Below are 14,645 nucleotides of genomic sequence, written 5' to 3'. Positions count from 1 at the left end.
TCACCGATGAGGATAATGTTGGAACTTTTTTATATAATAAGGGAGTAGTACACAAGCAAGCAGTTCACCGGATGGTAAGTAGCTACTGCCGCTCATGGATATCTTACATCAACCTCAGATAGTATTACATATTTCTACCTGAGGTCTACCACAGATCCACCGCTACCCCTGAGGACTAAGCTGGAACGTCTCGGAAAAGTATGTCTCCCTTACCACAACCTTCCAACCGGAACACAGCAGCGCCTAACACTGCTGTTATTAGGTAGAAATAGGTGTGGTGGTGGTGCCGCCGGAGTCGAACCACAAAGGGTTCTACCGCTTTACGATAAAGTAGAAACACGTGTAGCGGTAGTGCCCTTATAGTTGAGTCACGTAGGGCTTTATAACTCTTAAATGGGTGTGTAAATGTATTACTAAAGGTCAACGTGCGACTATATTTAGCAGTCTATGAATTACCCATTCAATAGTTATAACTTGTTTATAGTGGGTAAAAGTTCAGTTATTACGGGGTCGGTGAGCGCTAAAAGGAAAATTGGAATCGGAAATAGGAAAGTGTACATTTATTTGTAGAATCTATGTAGACCACTGTAACCATTTTTGGTTTTTTTATATTATAGGTAGCGTGTGAGCAGTGTCTATTGAAAGGAGAGACGGTTAGCACTCCCCATGACAAGGATGGAACACATAAATGGTTAAGGGCACGTTCTTGACCACATTTTTCGGTTCCTGTAGTTCCGGGAACAGAATAGGTTTACGGTACTGCCTGTCGTAAGAGGCGATTAAAAGGGGCTTCCGGGGTTGCGGTTCCCTTACCAAACCCTTCAAACTAAAATATACTCGTAACAATAGTGTAATAAGCCAAAAATAAATTCTAACAAATTACATATAATAACATTCATTTATTTTAACTTTACTAATAAATATGGTGGAATGTATGACTAGAAATTGTTAAAATTTTATGTAAAAGAATTATAACAAGACCTTGAGGTTTTATCGGCGCGAATATTACAAAGTTTACATTTTAAACCTTTAAATAATTTATTCACGGACTTACACTGAAAGATTTCATTTGAGTAGATCGTACTTAACAATATTTTTCAAGATGAAAAGCGTTTAAAGCAACCAATTAAATAAATATTCAATAGATTAGGTCCCAGATTCCGTTTTATTACTAACTCGGGGGAGTTATGATGTGATAAAATGTAACGAGGTCTAGATTTCAATTTTGGGGTATTTTTGTGCAAGAAAATTTGGGACCTCTCTATGGTTCGACTAGAGCATCATCGCCACACCTAAATCAGCCTTCTGCTGTGTTTTAGTTTGAAGGTGATAAGGGAGAGACACTTGTACGAGCCATTCCAATTTAGACCTCAGAGATTTTAAAGTATCTGTGGCGGACCTACACAGGATTCTAATCCTATCTGCGATTGATTGGATTAGATGCTTATGATGGTGGTCACTAGCCATTAGGAAAGCTCGGAAGGTATCTGTATAATGTAACTAGAGAATTCTTCTAAAAACAAAATAGTCTGTTTGAAAACCCTATGCTATCACAGATACGCTCGAAAAACCTTACCCTCTGCAGTTGAGTAAAGAGTGTCTAATTTAATACCAAACCTAAGTTCTAATTTATGTAAACCCTATCTCCCCTCACTCACACCCTCACTCTATCTCTCATGTTAAACGTCCACACATTATGTACATAAACACCAAGACAACACAAAGATGATTAAATATGACTACAAGTTCTATGCAATATGAAAATCCCAGTACTCCGGAGTCCGGTCTTTGCGGTAACAAGATAGAGTAAAATTCACTTTGAAAAATGATGGCATAATGTCTTTGTGCGGTATTCAGAGGCAATGGATTTAAAGTAGAATAGTCTTCAGTATCAAAGGGGTTGTTGAGGGTCTGCTCTCACTGTTGTAAGTTCTTGTAAAATTAGTGTTACACCTTAAACCTCACGTATGGGCTAAGGGTAGTGTGTAACGGGTATGACATGAGAAAAGTTTTGGTCATTATTTATTCTTGTTAATTCTTAATATCCTTATATTTTTATTATGCTTTATTTTCTAAAGCATTTGTTCTTATAACATTTTGGTCGTTATATGGTTTTTGGTTATACTTTTTTTTAAAAAGCAATAATTATGTTTAAAGGTGGTAGAACTCTCAGTAGGTCAGCTCCGGCAGCATCACTACCACACCTACACCTATTTCTGCCTAATAACAGCAGTGTTAGGCGCTGCTGCGTTCCGTTTTGAAGGGTTTGGTAAGGGAGACATACTTTTCCGAGGCGTTACAGCTAAGTCGACGTCTGGTAGAAATCTAATCTTATCTGGGGTTGATTATAGATGTCCATGGGCAAAGTAGCCATTTACAATTAGTTGGACTGCATGCTCGTCTGCTACTCTTCTACTATAAAAAACCTACATGCCTAAGAGTTAAAAAATGTTGTCAAAGGTGTGCGAAGACTACTTATTTGTGGTTGGCGAGCGCGTTAGACAGTGTCCTAAATCCCCCTAAGTTTGGGAGAAGACCTGTGCTCAGCAGAAGGACAGTAATGGGTTAATGACGACGAACTGCTAAAAAGTAGCCATGTCATTTTAAATGACGAGAAACAAGAATAATATTCACTCATGAAGTGTATTCAAATGAATTCATAACATTTCCATCAAGCCTATCTTCCGTGCCAGACGCAATCGTTGAAGCAAAATGATTAATAAGATAAAAAGAGGAATGGCGGTGTCGACGAAAAAATTCAGATCATCAATTTAATAAAGCAGTCGAATAAGTCAAGCAACCTATTATTTTTGTAAAATACAGCCCCCGGCCCCTAAACGAGGGTCCAAGATTAACCCCGCAGAATTTTCGCCTCCAATTCGACGGGTTCCCGATGTTTTCATCTCGCTTCATTACTAGCTTTTGTGGAAGTTCTCGATATTAAAAGTGTTAAGTGAGGAAGAAATAAATTTAGGTATAGGCATTTTATTACTAATGGGTAAGTTTTTTTTGGCGTTTTGGTAGACCATTTATACCTAAGTGTCGATTAATGTTTTTTTTATAATGTAAGAGTAGCAGACGAGCATGCAGTCCACCTGATGGTAAGTGGCTACTACCGCCCATGGACATCTGTAATCAACCCCAGATAGGATTAAGTATTCCTACCTGAGGTCGGCCACAGATGCGCCGCTATTCCTGAGGACTAAGCTGGAACGCCTCGGAAAAGTCTGTCTCCCTTACCACACCCTTCAAACCGGAACATAGCAGCGCCTAACACTGCTGTTATTAGGTAGAAATAGGTGTGGCGGTGGTGCCGCCGGAGTCGAACCACAAAGGGTTCTACCACCTTCAACCTTTTAATGTGAAGTGTAGTTTATTATTATAGAAAATATTTTGAGAATATGTAGGTTTTCAGTAATGCTTGTAGTAATTAGCTGAAGTTAACAAACTTTTAGGTGAGTACCTATTGTTTATGAAAAATGAGTAACAATTATCTAAATGATGATTCGAAATAGTCTTTAAACAGATAAACTGAATGACGGCCCGCGTGGCGGATCGGTCACCATACCGGTCTGACGCGCAGAGGGTCCCGGGTTCGATCCCCGACCAGACAGATATCTAAATGACGAATTTATGTTTCTGTTTCTGGGTTTGGGTGTTTGTGCATTTGTCTCTGGGTGTGTTCATAGCAACCACAATAATCCAAGTGTGCTTTCCAGAGGAGTAGTCGAGGGGTGCTGAAAATCTGTGTGTCTCAAGCGCACTTAGCTTACATTTAATATGTGCCAAGGGAATGAAGAATATTTGAGTGAAGAACTTTTAATTTTCTATCTCACTTCTTTTGTCGCAAAGTTCTCTAAGCGATATCTTATTGGTAAGAAAAAGTCAAGCAAAAATTTTAATAAAAAAATTGGGCTCGGTTCCAATGTTCTTGGGTTTTCAAAGTATGAAACATTATAGATATCTTACTATTTTTTTAAAACTTTTTTCTTTTAGACCTGTGTAGTTATTTATTTATTTATTTTATTTAATAAGTTTTTGTACACAAAAAAAAAGATTACAATACAGAAGAGAAAGAAATGATGTACAAAGGATTGCTTATTCCAAAATGGAATTTCTTCCAGCAACCCTGGGACAGGAATGTGCATGCGAAAGGCAAAATTAGTGTGCAAAAACAGAAAAAAAACATACCAAATAATAATAATAGAGACATGATCAAATTTTCGTAGACCAAAAATGAATCTAATACAAAGATTTTGCAAGCGCTCAAGTTTATTCAATGACTCCTCTGTAGCATCCAAATAGCACGCGTCCGCGTAATCTAAAATCGGATCTGAATGAGAGTTTGAGATAGAGAAATTTTAGTTCTAAAGGGCAAAAAACCTTGAAGGCATTTAAGCGAGTGCAAAGTATAGTGGACTTTACGGCTCACCTCCCGCACATAAGCATCCCATGATAAGTTTGAGTCCAGAATAATGCCAAGATTCTTCACTGTATTAGAATACGCAATGCCATCAACGACTAATTTTGGTAGTGTTATTAGATCCAGTTGTTTGCGATAATATTTGCTACCAATAATGATGGCTTGTGTTTTACTTGGATTAATCAAAATTCCAAATTCCTTAGTCCATTCACTAATTCGGAGAAGATTGTCATTCAGTTTACTAATTTCACTAAGGGCGTTGGGCACCGCAAAGTGACGGTATAACTGTAGATCATCTGCATAGAGATGGAAGTTTGAGGATATAATATTTGTAATGGAGTTAATAAAAATAGAGAAAAGCAACGGAGAGAGAACGCCACCTTGAGGAACGCCCGCAGAGAGATCACACCAGTCCGAGAAATGCTTCCCCTGATGGACCCGCTGCGACCGTCCTCGAAGATAGGAATTAAACCATGTGACGGCAGAAGGTGAGACGTTAATTGAACTGAGAATTCCGGTAAGGATATCGAAGTCCACGGAAGTAAAAGCACTGCTAAAGTCTAACAGAATTAATACAGTTATAGATTTCCTATCAATCGCCCAGCGAATATCATCTGTGACATTTAGCAGCGCAGTTACGGTGCTATGACCGGGCCGGAAACCAGACTGATAAGGGCTAAGGAGAGAGTTATCAGATAGAAAGGATGAAAGTTGTTTATGGACAATGTGCTCAAGTACTTTAGAAAGAAAAGGCAATATTGAGATGGGACGAAAATCCGACAATGAGTTATTTATTTATCTGTCCAAAATTGGACTGTGTTGATACACCTCATGTTGGACAAGTTGCTAACTAACAAATCAGAATAATAAGAAACCATGAAGAATTACACAAACTTAAAATCCTTATCCGCGTTGCGGAACGGTCACCAAACGCTCTGACGAAGGTTTCCCGGGTTCGATCCCCGGCTAGACAGATATCTGAATGATGAATTTAGTTCTCTGTTCTGGGGCTGGGTGTTTATGTATTCGTCTTTGTGTGTGTCCATGGCACCCACTATACAGGGAATCCTAGCGTGGAGCTGTGAGTGTAGAAAGCGTAGAAAACGTTTATATGCTTCCAAAATTCTTTCTTCTACCTTATCGTTAAAGTAAACGATAAATAATTTCCGATTAAGTTTAATTTAATCAATTGATTATATTAATCAAGTGCCATTACTGCGTCACTGTAATTAAACCTGGAAAAGGTTATATAATAGACGTTTGTAGACACTGTTTGTTGCCATGCTCCTTGACAATTCTTCACCGCCGAAACTACACCGCCTTGAAATTAAATGAAGCCACGAAAGGATGATGATCATTTTTTTCAATTCTTGAAATTAATTAAATCTTATTTGAAATTGAATAAAATTTACGTATGAATAACGAATACTACGTAATTTACGTAATAAATAAATACTTATACTCCTAACAATTTCGTGTTAGGAGTGATCAATCTATGTATTTTACTTATCTAAGACGGGAAATCGGAAAGTGTCCTTTTTTAAAGAGTAAGACGAGTACTCTTGTGGTTTTTACTGTCTAGTTAACTAATTGGCCTCCTTTGTCTTTGAAGAAAACTCAATCAGAGATAAATTTTCTTACATAGTTTCCTTTTAGAACAAGGGCCTTATTTGCTTTGTTCGTAAAAAGAAATGTTTTGTATCAGTATTTCTATTTGTTAGCGGTTATTTAGATTATATTTAGTTTATCCTTAGTCTACTATGCCTTGATTGGGTCTTCTGTTATAATGGAAACTGTTTAAACAAATACACACCATTACCGGAGAGGTTGATAATAATGATGATGTTGATGGTAGTGATGGTACAAAATTTATTTATATTACGTTTATTTATACATCCGAATATCATAGGAATATTAGTCAGGAACATCATTGTATCTGTGATTCACATTAGATGGTAGTTTTGTCACAGTCATACTTTTATACATTGCATTGGCGAGCTATCATCAAATAATCTTCATTTCCGCTTGAAAGTTCCTTTTCACGAAAATATATAATCATCATTACCATCATCAAACTGTTACTCTCAAAATAAGAACGATTAGGCTATAGTGCGGATTAGTAGACTTCTTATAACTTTTTAAAAACATTTTTTTAATATACCTTCTAGAAGGAAACTTTTGCAGTTTCTTCATGACGTTTTCCTTCGGCATAAAAGCAAGTGATATTTAATTGCTACTTGAGATTCAAACCTTGGACTCTTCGATTAAGAGACCGAGTTTCAACCATTAGACTATCTGCTAAAATAAATAAATATTGGAAGAAACAGTTCTAGTTATATAAATTGGCTTCGCTGAATTGCGCAAGTTTTCATTAAGTAAATCGTGGGCGCACAACTTGGTAAAGTTATATCCAAATCAATTGAAAATTTATTATTGGAAATACGAAATAGTCTTCGATTTCAACAAAAGAGAAACGTAACTGTTAAGGCTGATGATTAAACTTTTGTTTTTTAAGCTATGAATACCAGTAATTACAACTAATTTGGTAGGGCTACTTTGATTGGGCTTTCAATTTTATTTTAGGAATTATAATAATGAGTGTTCTTGAAAAAAAAATATTCAAGGGTATGTGGTTTTTAACCCCTATGCATTTGGCTAGCGTGGTACACTACAATTAAATCCATTTCACGATGAGAGGAACCCCGTGCCCAGTAGGGCGGTAATGGTCTAAAGAGAATGATCGCGAAATATTTTTGATGTTACGATCAATATTTTCTATTAAAAAATATTCTCGAATAGAAGTCACTCGAAAATCAATTTAATTGTGTCTATTGGATTATTACTTAAACAATCAAAAGTTAAATTTTTTTTACTACTTCAGAAAAGGAGAGTTCTGTCAGAAGGACTATTTCCTGTTTTTATGTAAATTCATTTATCTAAAAGCTTTATCATCGTAGCCTGAAAAATAATAAAATAGTCACACGTTCTATATTCCTGATTTCAAATAAAAAATTGTATACATAAAGCCTTTTTACAAAACAAAGACAGAAAAAGGACACTTGAGAGTCCGAAATTGCACTACAAATGTATTTCTGTGCACCATTCATATGTCATTCCGGTCACGTTTTTAGGCGGAATGAACAAGAAAAGGTTGTACGGTATCGTGGTATTGACTTTTTGCTGTAATTTGTGACCATTGTTGCATTTGCATAGCCATCCCGAGCTTGGTCATACGTGTGTAAATCATCTCTCCTTTGTTCTGAAAATCCTTCGAATTTTGAGGTTGTGACTTTTCGTGACGTGATGTGACGTAACGTGATGTGATGTGACGGAAGGTGACGTAACGTGACGTGATGTAATGTGACGTAAAAAATGTTATAAGAAAAATAAAATCTTAGGATTAGGAGGATAGGAATCTTAGAATTTAATTTGTAAGTGTTCTGAAGTTTTATATAATCTGAGTAGGTTTAATTGGAAACTGAGAGATTTAAATAATATTGTGTATTTATAATATTAAGCAATAAGATTACAAGATTCGCTTTGTATTCTTTTTGTTAAGGATTTAAACTTAAATTAGGCAATGACAAATAAATAAATTAAATTATCTCTACAAGTCCAGAATTTTGTATAATGAAAGGCGTTTATTATAATTATTTGTGTAACATAATGATTTTATAGTATTTCTTTCAAATATTAAGATCACAAATTGTTAGAGGACTGAAGACTAAGTTCATACTTCACGTCACTGGTTCTATATATCAGAAATAGATGTGACAATACCACCTATGTCCTACGTCTACGAAAGGCCTACAAAAGGGACTATGAACCAAAAGTTATACCTGTAAAAGTACGCTTGAAAATATATTTAATTTACCGAGAGACCAAACTATCGTTTATCCTTTGGCGACGGATATCTAATTGCGCGTAAACTCCGGTTGATTCACGCTGAAATGAATCGGGAGCTTCGGTATAAATAATATTGAAAATATATTATTACGGATCCAATAAAGTATGGAAAAAAACATGCAAATGAACCAGAAGATATTTAATAAAAGATCTTCTTAGACAACAAGATTTTATATACCTAACAGGGAAGAAAATTTTCAAGTGTCTATCTATTACAGTTAAAGATATAGGGCCCTGTGACAAACGGACAGATGGACAGACAGCGGAGGCTAATAGGGTTCCGTTATTACCCTTTGAGTACGGAACCCTAAAAATGAAATTAGCATTCAGCAACCCATGGCCCGCGGACCGCATGTGGTCCGCGATTCCTTGCAGCCCGCGGATCTTCCTAGAACCTCTTTTAGACTTATACAGAAAACACTATTTCAGCTATAATTGACGACCTGTTTTTTCAATGCCGAATTTCACAGTCTACTTCCGAATTTGACTCGTTATTTTCTCAGGTAGCTACTGTATGACCCGTATTGCCATGAAGTTTTGTAACCGTTGGCCTAAATCAATAAAACCAGTTCACAACACTACCTTCATTGGTCTCACACCCCTATGTTCTGTTAATTTTATATCCGGTAGCAATATTGTTAACTGTCTAATAATAATAAATCTAATCTTCTCCATTTGAAAGGTGGTATAGTCCGCGTAAAACTGCTAGTCCGCTCTGAATATAGCAATGAATTGCGTCGCTATAGCAAATTGTATGACTACACCTGATCGCAATAACTTCAGAGCGGACTAGAAGTTTAGCGCGGACTCTGTTCTGTGTTATTCGACGGGTTGCGTTTTGCTACTAAATCCATTTCTACCGTGAAGTACAGGCTGATACAGGCTACTTCGGGAAAGACGGCGGTGTGTGTGGTCGTATACCCGGAGTCTCCTTGGCAACGCCGAGGACGGCCACCGGAGGGGTTTTAGTGCGGTAACAATCCCACATAACCCTGTGTCGCTCCCACGGCACTGGTATGCATCTGTCCGCTTCTGATAGAAACACTGTTCTATAATTACGGATATTCATAAGCGGGGGTGTATATACTATCAGGTCTCTTTAATCATCGACTGTTCCTTGCTTGCTACTTCAATCTTATACAAAAATCATAGTAGGCAGTAAGAATAAAGGTGGTTTAGAGGTGATAGAACTCTTTGTGGTTCGACTTCGGCACTACTGCCACACCTACTTCTAATGTTTCTATCTGTGTTTTAGTTTCAAGGGTGTGGTAAGGGAGATATACTTTTCCGAGGCATCCTCAGGTAGGAATCTAATCCTATCTGGGGTTGATTACAGATGTCAATGGGCGGCAGTAGCCACTTACCATCAGGTGGAGTGCAAGCCCGTCTGCTACTACTATATTATAAAAAAAACTTCGATCGTCTTTGTTCTAAAAGAAGTATTACTAAGGAACATACATCACTTAAAATTTACATTTGTAACAAGACTATTTTGTACCATTACAGTAGTAAACTGGGAGCCTTCCAATTAACCCTGTCACTTCCCACCGACCCCTATAAAGGTCCATTTCAAATCCCCTATATTACAACTTCAAATACCCAATTCCAGCCGATTGTAGTCATCAAATAAACCAGGAATGCCTTTATATTCCGCTATTGGAACCGATAGCTCCGTCAATAGACACCCTTTGTTGTGCGTCAACATAGTTACAATACAGCAATTTATACAGGCTGGAACTATTCAAATATCCATTTAAAATACCATGGGTTTGTATCTGTCTATTCATTGGTTTCAACGGAACGGTCTTGTCGCTGTCGTTTAAAATAGAAGCATTGGAAGCTATGGAGTTTTCTGGAGTGATTTTTATTTATTTTCTCATAAGTATGGTCCGCGTAAACTACTAGTGCAAATTGTGTGACTACACCTGCTCGCAACAACTTCAGAGCGGACTAGCTTGGCACGGACTTTACCTAGTTAGGACTTAGTATGGCACTTTAGTTAGTCTTTACAGTAAAAAACATTTTAATCGATGTCTATTCAAGCTATTCGAATATTTATTTCGTTTATTATTTGTATATGCTATCTGCCAATGCTTTGTTACAATTGCTTGGAATTCAAAGCGATATAAGCTTTATTATTTAACGATGTGCAGAAACGTATAGCTTTTTAAGACTTTGACTTCTTTATTCCCGATATTAATAATCAAACCAATGTTTTCCCTACAAAAGATCAAAATATGACATTTTTTAGTAGATAGATATTGCCAAATTTCGATCCCTGATTGATTATTAATAATGGATGTATATGAATTGTTATAGATCTATCCGATCCATTTATTCTGACGCCACGGTTCGTATCATTTTGAGTTCCATTGCAAAACATTATTATCTCGATCGGTGGATTTCACTAGAAATACAACTTAGTACGTCACCACAGTAGCAATTTACAGAACCTCATTCAGACTATTCAAATATTGAACTGAAATACAAATTTATGTTCTACGTGTACTTGTTTTGATAATTCCATTCTATTTCAATGTTTTGAATCGAGATAAATGAGATGTGGAGCAAGAAAACCTAATTATATAAGGCTAATAAATAAAATAACGTTATCAATACCACATCAACATTGTAATCAATATATCATTTCACTCATGGTTGGTTTCGTTACTCTCTCGGGACAAGAAGAGTTAAGGTCTTAGTTGACTACGCTAGCTAAGTGCTTTTATATAATATGGGAGTAGCAGACGAGCATACAGTCCACCTGATCGTAAGTGGCTACTGCTGCTCACGGACATCTATAACCAACTCCAAATAGGATTAGATATTCCACTGAGGTCGGTCACAGATGCGCTGCTAACGCTGAGTACAAAGCTGGAACGCCTCGGAAAAGTATGTCTCCCTTACCACACCCTTCAAACCAGAACACAGCAGCATTTAACAGTGCTGTTATGAGGCAGAAATAGGTGTGGCGGTGGTGCCGGCGGAGTTGAGCCACAAGGGGTTCTACCATCTTCAAATAATTTTAACAATTAAATGAAAAACTTCAAATTCAACAGATTCAAAATGAGTAGGTACGATTCAAAGAATTAAATAATAACAATTAAGAGTTAAATGAAAAATGAAATGAAAAGTAAAGACAAAGAAAGCCAATTAGTTGTAACCGGCTAATAACCTTAGGGATTATAGCTTTATATTGAAAAGATTTATATTCTGCTTTGAAATAGTTATGATATTTCTGAATAAAACACCGTAGGTATTAAAGTTTTATTACTTAAAAAAATATATTAAAGTGCTTGAGTTTTTGATAGAAGTGCTGTTTTTGCTCATTAATGAGGTAAAAAGTTAAATGCACACAAAAACATATATCAACAAAATTGACCATCTGAATTGGTTATTTATATTTTAAGTGCCAGGGCATCGAATGCTGGACCTTATTTGTGGTTGATTAGCGTCTTAATATTCAAGTAAAGTCAAAACTTAATAATATATATATATATTAAATTCAAGCCCAACAAACATTTGTTTCCAACCTTTATAATCTGTTGCGAGTGATTTTAAAATAGTAGACATCATTTCAAAATCTATAAGTTTATCGTTTTGATAGGGTTCTTTGTTTGGTAAAACTACTTTTAATCTCGTCGAATCAGGAGAAAACACAGATAAAGTGCACGTAAAAGTGAGCATAGAAGGGAATCTAAAATAGAACAAACAAAAACTATCTTACTTTGTGGCATTGCAAAGGAATATGGAGCTGAATAGTTATGAAAATTTCCGTCTCACTGTACAGTACTACTCATAACAAAAACTAGAAAAAACCGGATTGAGGATGCTACAGCATTTAATATAAACGGTAGACTTTTAAAATGTTTTCATCCACTGTTTCTTAAACCATCGGCATTTGGTAAAAATTGTTATATTTTCAAATATTTTCAACTACTGCATTTTAATATTATCTTATATTAAAATGTATAATAAATATAATATAATAAAATTTATAATAAATTTATTATCATAAAATTTTCGTGTCACATTGTTAGTTACCGTACTCCTCCGAAACGGCGTTACCGATTTTCACCAAATTTTATATGCATATTCAGTAGGGTTGAAAATCGGCTACTATCTATTTTTCGTACCCCTAAGTTAAAATAAGGGTTGTTCATCCTTATCATTTTTTTTATTTATATGGCAACACAACGTTTGCCGGGTCAGCTAGTAGTTCAATAAAATAATGCGAACGCAAAAGGCGTGAATTTAAAAATAGCTTATAGTAGCGGAGTTCTTCGTAGACTAACGTACAACATATGAAGAAAAAAAATTAACGCTAAATAATATTTTACTATTAAAATTAGTAATTATTATACAACACAAAAATCCGATAACATATAATTAATTAACAGAAAAGAGAAGTAATGTAGCCCTAGATTCCTTAATCCATAATTTAGACGAACTTACATGAATCCATATTAAGTAATAAAGAGGACAAGAGGACGACATGTAAGACAGACATACATACGCTCTAAAAACATTACTGCTGAGAATAAAAAAGAAAAACCAACTACTTCTACATAGTTTTTGCAAAATCGAGAATTTCTAAAGAAGTAATGAACCGAAATTAAAACAACGGGGCTAACTGGTGAACATTGGAGTGAGCTCGGGTTAATCTTGGTCCCTCGTTTAGGCGGCGGGAGGCTGTATTTTACAAAAATAATAGGTTGCTCGACTTGTTCGACTGCTTTATTAAATTGATGGTCTCCGAATTTTTTCGTCGACTCCGCCATTCCTCTTATCTTTATTAATCATTTTGCTTCAATGCCTGCGTCTGCAGATAGTCTGATGGCAGTTGGACTAATGAATACAATTTAATTTGTCTTAGCGCCTATTTCCCGTTTATTTTCAGTTTGAGTTAAATGTTCTTTGTTCGTGAGGAAAATTAGAACGGGGGATATAATTACGCTTACGATTTTGTTAAGTGATAGAAGTGGCAAATGTTTATGCAGTTCACATGGTGAAGGACCACAGTAACGCGAGGATTTGTAATGATAAAATATTAGCATACTACCTGGCATGGAAGCGCGCATAGCCCCGCTAGCTGTGTTGATTGAAAACAATCAATAAAGTTAAGCAGCGTCGGGCGCGGTCGGGAGTTGGATGGGTGACCGCTAGTGGCAAAAATTTCATGCGCGTTTCCGTGCTTCGGAGGGCACGTTAAGCCGTCGGTCCCGGTTGTTGTCGATAGATGGCAGTCGTTAAACCTTGTCGGAGGCCTTTCGGGCGGTTTGAAAACATCCGACAAACGGGTTGGCCACTAACCTGTCTCCACCAATCCGCATTGGAGCAGCGTGGTGGAGTATGCTCCAGGCCTTCTCCACTTGTGAGGAGAGACCCGTGCTCAGTAGTGGGCCATAAATGGGTTGCAGGCACATACTACCTGGAGTCGGCCATAGAACTGTTGCATAGCTCCGAAGACTAAGTTAAGAGTTTAGAAACTGTCTCTCTAACCACACTCTTAGAACAAAACTCGGCAATTATTAACATGTATGTTGTATTCGTCAACTCTTACAAAACATAGCTCTTTTTAAAACCAATCTACAGTCATAAGTACACATGCAATACTATGTGTGTTGATACAGTGATCATGCACACACAGACAAAATAATGGGTGTTGATGATTGCTGTAGATGCATAATCTTACAGAAAGACGCTGATCACTTGTATACAATCCCTTTTCGCCTCTATCGACGCGGAGTGGAAAACGGAACCGCAAGACCAACTACCCTTGTTAGTAACCTTCGAAACTTAACCGATTAGGATCCGAATGTTTTTAACGAAAATTTAGAGAACGAAGCAGAAAGTAAGTTTTACATTGACGAATTGAGTTACACTTACTATTGACTACTCCGAAGTAGTAACTGAAAAAAGATTTTAAGGCGATATATCAGACGTGCTGATCTTTGGAACTTACGACTGTATAAGAAATTAATAACATTTGTTTTAGCGGAGACAGGAAGGATTGTGAAGAAATCTACATTCTTGAGGTTTTCAAAGATCATAAAGGTATGTTAGATAAGTCTACCAGATTTCACTTGGCCAGCGCGGTGGAGTATGGCCTGAACCTATCTCAGGAGACAACCCGTGCCCAGGAATGGGACAGAAATTGGTTGATGATGATGATGATGATTGCAATGATGATTAGCATGATGATATTGATCACAATATATGTAATTAACCGTAAAACACGTTAACTTTAAGTCAACATAATGAAGTTTCAAGAGATAATGAATGAAACTGACCAAAAACTAATCGATCTTGTTGG

At 36.6% G+C, this 14,645-nt stretch overlaps 1 protein-coding gene and 1 non-coding gene across 2 annotated transcripts in view; both read left to right on the top strand.

Moving 5' to 3' along the window:
* Window positions 1-14,645, top strand: part of LOC140746216 (uncharacterized) — a 487,763-nt gene that overhangs the window by 112,667 nt on the left and 360,451 nt on the right. The gene's annotated exons all lie outside the window — the stretch shown is intronic.
* On the top strand, window positions 632-722 carry LOC140746555 (U6atac minor spliceosomal RNA). The gene has a single exon (XR_012102784.1). It is a non-coding gene; the product is annotated as a U6atac minor spliceosomal RNA (small nuclear RNA).

The sequence above is a fragment of the Epargyreus clarus genome, unplaced genomic scaffold, assembly GCF_041222505.1.
Source record: "Epargyreus clarus isolate Ecla_fem2 unplaced genomic scaffold, WU_Ecla_fem_2.2 ptg000012l, whole genome shotgun sequence".
NCBI lineage: Eukaryota > Metazoa > Arthropoda > Insecta > Lepidoptera > Hesperiidae > Epargyreus > Epargyreus clarus.
The sequence above is the reverse complement of the archived record's forward strand: the minus strand, read 5'-3'. Positions and strand labels throughout refer to the sequence as shown.